General features: G+C 44.3%; 1 long non-coding RNA gene across 1 annotated transcript; it reads right to left on the minus strand.

The window, feature by feature from the left end:
• Nucleotides 1-333: 333 nt before the first annotated feature.
• Nucleotides 334-4,647, minus strand: LOC137471600 (uncharacterized). Its single transcript, XR_010997710.1, has 3 exons — nt 4,490-4,647; nt 2,215-2,633; nt 334-348 (listed from the first exon to the last, which is right to left on the minus strand). It is a non-coding gene; the product is annotated as an uncharacterized lncRNA (long non-coding RNA).
• Nucleotides 4,648-6,969: the final 2,322 nt, after the last annotated feature.

A 6,969-nucleotide genomic window follows, 5' to 3' on the forward strand; every position in this document is an offset into this window, starting at 1 on the left:
AAAAATATAATACTGAAGGAAAAGAAAACCCATTTTTTTTGCCTTTTTTTAAAACTAATTTATTAGCTAGAACAAAAGATTTTGCCAGGACTGTAACAACAACAACTTCTCCTAAAATGTCCCATCTCATTCCCAAATTCCTTACAACTTTTGAATTTAAACCAAAGCAAAAAGCAAAATTCGTGCACTTGTGCTTTGGATGCTCTTGTCACCTGTCAGATTCTCCATTTCACTCCACATCTTATTACACTTTCAGTCCTGATGCTGTCCTGCCGTGATGAGTTTCACAGATGAATTGCCGCATGTTAAGAGAGGATTTTTCTCCCTCCCTCCTAGCCTGCCTTGCACCTCAGAGCTGGTTTCCTTAGCATATTTAAACAAATTACAAGCTGGCAATGATACACACTCATCTCAAGGCTCACAGCAAGCATGCAGGAGCTCAGGCTTACTTGGTTCCATGGATCTGTGCCTTGGATAGCTGAGAAAACTTCTGATTACCCTCTGTTCCAATAAATGTAAACCTCAGGTCAATCTCAGAGCCTCGGTGTGAGGCAGGAGCACATCCAGCTGACCCACAACAAATCCCTTCTTGGGCCACTGCACTGTGCTGGAAAGGGGAAATATGTGCTAGTGAACAGCAGCTCAGAAACCATTATTTTCTAATGTTATCTGCTCTACTTGGGTCGTTTTCTGCTCATTTCCTTCTGCTGTACCAATACCTCTGCTGTGCTCCGCTGAGGTCTGGTTCCAGCCTGGGCAGCAGCAGGCATCCTGCACATCCATTTGTGCAGAGCTGGGTTTGGGTGTCAGCAGTCTGTTCTGGATAGCTCCTGCTGCACGAGGGGCATGTTTTCTGCAGAGTGACAGCTGAGTCATCTCTCACTGTACGTGCTGCAGATTAAAAAACCTGAAAATCCCCTGTCCCTGAAGACTGCCAGGCAAACAAACATAAGGAGACAACGATCAGCTGGGACTTCAGAGATGAACTAAATAATTACCTGACTGTTATTAACAGCTTATTAACACAAGTCTATTTTTATCATTGCAGGTAGAATTCTGTATGAAAATGTTTGATGAGCAGTGACAAAGGTTTCACTCCCTGCTATGCAGCCTGCAACACTCTTGAGAGAGCAGAGCAGCAAAATCACAAAATTCTTGACATGTGGAAGGGTAGAAGATTACTGTGGGAGACATATAAAATGAAGGGAAAGGGTCCTATAAATGCACAGATATTTGCTTTCAGAAGCCCAGAGTTAAGGATCTTCTCTAGGAAGCCAGACATGACATGATATTTCTGAGATTTTCTTCTTCACTGAAGGAAATGTATGTATATATACACACTTATACATGTATGTATGGTTTTGTTGGGTTTTTTTGTTTGGTTTTTTTTTTTTTTTTTTTTTTTTTTTTCTTTTTTTTTTTTTTTTCTTTTGAAGCTACAAGAATGATTTCCCATCTTGAGTTATTTAGGAAAAAATGGTCCCTGTGACTCAGGACAGAAGGGCTGCCTGCTTTTTTGATCATGACAGCTTTTGGGTTTAACCTGGAAGCAGCAGCAGCCAGAGCTGTGGCTTAGCAGAGGCTGACCCAGGCCAGCCCCTTCCTCACTTCCCCATGTCACAATAACTTTCAGGCAGAAGAATGAAAAGCAGTTTTTTTGTTTTTTTTCTTGAGTGCAAATAGGTAAAATATTTAGGCTTTGAAATAACTAATGACCCTCTCTTTGAACTATCCCAAGGACAGTTTCAAAGAAAAGACAGAAGATTACTGATAAATCCATATCGGATAAGGAAGAAAGCAGCAAGGATCTGAGGCCAGAAGCATGCCAGGCAGTGTCACGTCCCTGCCACCTTGTGATGAGGCACTACAACTGCAAACCCCAAAGCCTGCAAGCCCTGGAGGTGTCAGATGGATGGACCTGGTTCTCTTCCGGGATCCCAGAGGGCAACAGGAGAGCAGGAGTCCACCCTGAGGGTGCACACAGAGCCCCAGGCAGGGATGGAGTCACTGACTGCTGTCTGACCCTCCCTGTAGGTGACAGTGGCTTGTCCTCTCCCTGTGGGACAGGGACCTCCAATGTCTATGACCAGCCTCATTCTGTCAATATCCAGGTGTTGTGTTAGAGCCAAAGGGGTCAAGGCTTTTCAGAACCATAGGATCCTTTAGGTTGGAAAAACCTTCTAAGGTCATTGAGCCCAACTGTTGCCCCAGCACTGCCAAGCCCCCCTGAAATGAGGTCCCTAAACACCACATCTACACATCCTTTAAACGTCTCCAGGGATGGGGACTTCCCTGGGCAGCCTGTTCCAATGCCTGACCATCCTTTCAGTGAAGAAATTTTTCCTAAAATCCAATCTAAGACTTCCCTGGTGCAACTTGAGGCCATTTCCTTTTGTCATATCACTTCTTACTTGGGAGATCTCATTACTTACAACTTACCTGCTCGTTACCTTGGAGGTCTCTGTGTTGGCTGGCTGAGAGGAGAAATACTCCCACCACAGGGATGGGAGCTCAGGAGTTCCCACACTGAGGCAGGGGGAGCAGCAGTCCTCACCAGAGCTCACGTATCAGTTTTCAGTGGTTGGCTCTGCTTTTCCTCCCAGGCAGATCTCTGCAGAGTGCTTCAAAATTGGCTGTTTAGGAGGGGGGAAAAATAGGTTAGCCAAGTTTTTTATCCAGACTTATCTGATGTCTTTGCCTGCTTTGCCTCTTCCTGACTTCCTTCTGCTAAGAAAACAGCTGCCTTTGGACTTCTAGGGGGAGCTTTTACGTAATGCTTGAGAAGGAACTACAGAAAAGTGTCTTATTTTTAAAAACTCAGCCAAGAAGACAAATAATTGCAGCTTCTCCATCCTCACTGCATGCAGAGGTGTGGCACCAGGCCAGCTCTGCTCCTCCTTCAATTTGTTCCCAAATCTGCTAGAGGAACCAAAGGCTACTTTGGTGTTCCATTGTTCTGGTTTTCCTGAAAAATATCTTTCAGTGTTGTTATCCCTTGATGGAAAGGGTCTTCCTGTCTCACACACTTGGTGACACAAGGTTACACAAAGCTGCAGCAGCCTCTGCTCCAGATGGGAAGGGTTTTCTTCCTCCTTTGGCATCTGGCTGGCACAGGTTGCTCAGAGAAGCTGTGGTTGCTCCATCCCTGGAAGTGTTCAAGGCCCATTGATGCTTTGGGATGAGGCTCTGAGCAACCTGGTCCAGTGAAAGATGTCCCTGCCCATGGCAGCAGGGTCGGAATGAGGTGATCTTTAGAGTCCCTTCCAACCTGAACTATTGCATGATTCCATGAAACCTGGAGAATAAATCTGTAGAGGTCACTAAATACATAAAAGCACATTGGCGTATTTTTGAATGAAAACTAGTCCTACAAAGAGGGAGAAGTATTATATGTATTCGCTCTTTCTAGCTTTCAGGTGTAATTTTAGCTATCACTTAAAATTTTAAAATAATAAATTGTATTAAAATAGCATTTTTACACTATTGCAGAAATAAAAATTGCTGACAATGAGGCCATGTCATTCTTTATGGAGCAGAGCCATAATGACAGAATTTCTGTGACCGAAATTTTACAGGATAAGTCACTCCACAGAGAGTACCAACTTCCATATGAGTTGGCAGTTCAGCTCCTCCGTATCAGAAAGCTAACCAGGACAAGCCAACCTCGGGCTTCACGAATGGCAAGGCAATAAGAGACGTATTGAGGACGCACCTTAATAATATCTTTACAATTTCCACACCAAGTAAGAGTATGGATGGTGCAGGATGCAGATTCTTTCCTCTCCCATGCTAGAAGTCCTCCAGGCTACAGTAGGTGCTTGGGGTCTGTGTATGGTAGTTTTGAAACTGAAGATGCTTAATTCTGCTAGTGAAGGTTAATAGAGGTTCTTTAAATAGTAAACAGCTTTGTAAAGGTGCAGGTTGTCTCTGCCCTCATGCTGAGCCAGCTGGAGGCCAGTGGAAACAGCCAATGGTGCCTTGGGTCCGGGCTAACTCATTTTCACACCTTCTTCATCAGGCAAAGTGGCACCAATTCCCTGTGCTGTCTGAAACAGCCCCTGTAACCCCTGGCCAGGGTTTATGCCCTAAACATTCCTGTTCTGGAATTCCACAGCACATTGCAGGACAGTTTTTAGGCAGTTTAAGTGTAGTTTAGAGGCAGCCCAGTCATGGGTCCTGCTGGGGGAGGGTTCATATCCTATTGACCCCTCCTTTGAGCAGGACACTTTAAAGCCCTGTCAGCAGCAGCAGCCACTGTTCCTAAACCGTTCCTGCCTTTGTGAGCAGCAGCTCCGGGCCCTGTAATCCTACTGGCTGGGGGTGATCAGCCACCGGCAAAGGATTTAATGCCATAGCAATTACACCTCGCAGATTAGATTGGGGCCTGATGACACACGGAGCTAAGAATGCCTGTGGCAAACAGTATGGCTTAAGGCTGCTTGCAAGTGAGAAGGGATTTCACCTATCCCACGATATTATGTGCTCTTACATTCTACAGAATGATGAGCCACAGAGTCTTTAAAGGGAGGAAAGGATTTTGAAGACTCCTGCTATGAGGAAAAGATATCTGAGGGAAAAGGAAATGACATCCAATACCCCTGAAAATCCCATAGGAGCAGGCTGCAGAAATATTTCTATATGTGTGGCAGTTTGAGAAAGAACTAAGTGCAAACAGTGTGGAAAGAAATAAATTTTAGATTTCATGTGTTGGGATGAACAGGATCTTTAGGACTTTTCCTTGTGTCAATGTTTGTGTGGTCTCTGTGTGAACATGTGTGGAATGGGGATTGCTCAGCTCAGATGACAGATCTGGGGGCACAGCAAAGCAACCTGGTCGAGGGGAAGGTGTCCCTGCCCAGAACAGGGGGTTGTAAATAGGTCGTTTTTCAACCCAAACCATTCTATGGTGTGATGAAACTGGAAAGCTGTTAGGGAGAGGAAGGATTAATTCCTTTGGAAGGATACTATTTTGCCTCTCTAGTAGCACCCTTTTGTTGGAAGAATTGTTTTGCTCTTAGATTGGCCTTGGTTGAAGGTTTTTCACTATGCAGAGAGTGGTAACACCTTGGTGCACACATTGTTCTTGGGCAGATCACACGGACCTAGAGGGGAAAAAGCCTGCCTTAAAAAGCTCAAAAAGCCCCCAGTATTTCTGTAACAGGAGCAGATACTCCTCCCCACGTTTCGAACTATCCATTAGGAATTTTTCCAGCAGATGGCAACAGCAGACTGGTTTGTAGTGCAAGGCCAAATTTTGCAGGCTGCATAAAACCTGTCTGGGCCGTACCCAACGCATCTTTCAGGTCTGCTTCTCCCACTCCTGGTATTGAGCCTACCTGGCACCCCAGGGCATGGTAAAATGGAATAAATCAGTGCTGCAGAAAACTGCACTACAAACTCTGGAGCTTTTGATGTGTTTGCAGGGCTTAAAACATACCTGGTGCATTTTAAACAGATGAAAATTATAAACATAATTTCTTTCCTAGATATCTTTTTGAAAAATAATAATTCAAGGGGTGATCATAGTGGGAGCACAGACAAACACAAAGAATAAAAAATACAGTGTTTGACGATTTATCAAAAGGTGTCTCATCCCTACCATGTCCAGAAGCTGGATTGATGGACCAAACTTTTCACCACATTCTTGTCATTGCTTCTGAGCCATCTTAACCAGCAGCTCTTGGGAAGTGCATGTTATTGCCTTGGAAAGGTTATTATCCTGCTTGAAATTGTAGGTTCAGCTTTGGCCTCTGGAGGAAGGAGTTGTGCCGTGGATCCCAGGTGCTGCAGATGCCAATACCCGTGGAAGGATCAGGGGACTCCACAGCCGAGCTCCACCTCTCTCTGCCCAGGCCCTGGGGAAGATGTGGGAGTTATTTTTCAGATTTATCACCCCTGAAACATAGTTTTTCCATCAAGATGTTGAGGGTGATATTGTTTTTAATAAACAGCAACACTGTTTTGCCATTTGCAAATTACAATATGAATGGACCCAGAAGACATAACACAAGATAAATTTACAGCTGAACGTTCAAATCTTTTTCTCCAAAATTCAATCTATGTGTAGATTTTCCCTTAAACTGAAGTACCAGCCAGATTCATAGAATCATTCAGGTCAGAAAAGACCTTCAGGCAGTGAAAATGAGCATTTAGGTGTGATATGAAACTTGGGGAGCACTGAAGAAGCTGTAAAAGTTAACTGATATTCTTTGGAAATAAAAAAAAATGGAAATAATTAATAATGAATCCCCTGCAGAAACGACACAAGGGACAGGTTGCAGGGGAGATGCCTGAAAGGCAAAGCTGTGCTTCAGTGGCATCTAAGGTGGGAATTTTGCAGAGTGCCTGTAAACAATTTTGTTTTCACTGTGATCAGTGAGCAGTGGCCACCCCAGAGCAGGAGGTGTTGTGGCTCAGAAGACCTGGCTGTGAAAAATACAAACCTTATTGTCCCCAAGCACATGCCAGTGGTCTGGAAAAGTGTGGTACTGGTTGACATTACTATTGTGTTTGCTAAATGGAGGAGCTGCTCAGTCCTCCTCACTTAACTGATGCTCTCAGTTGTGGTGCAGGTGAACGGCACCACTCTGCTGTGTGTCACCTCCCCGGATATTTTCTGTGCAGGGAACTGCAGTGCTATTGTAACTTTTCTGCTCTCACATAATTCTTACAGAAAAAAAACCCAGTATGTTAAAAGGGAAACTGCCTTGTCACTGTCCTAAAATCCTTTATCACTTGTGGTAACCCATGGCACACTCCCTGCATGTGTTATCTTTATGTTAACACTCTTTACAAGTGCTGTGAATAAACCCAAATCCAATTGAGAAAGTTCCTCTTTGCTCACATTTCAATACAGGGGTGGAACTATCACCTTGGAAAGAACTTTCCTCAGCCAGTAGTTGGTGCAAAAGAAAAAAAGCCAACCTATGAATGCCTGCCACACTACTGCACACAAAGCTGCTGCTTTTA

This window comes from Anomalospiza imberbis, chromosome 3, assembly GCF_031753505.1.
Source record: "Anomalospiza imberbis isolate Cuckoo-Finch-1a 21T00152 chromosome 3, ASM3175350v1, whole genome shotgun sequence".
NCBI lineage: Eukaryota > Metazoa > Chordata > Aves > Passeriformes > Viduidae > Anomalospiza > Anomalospiza imberbis.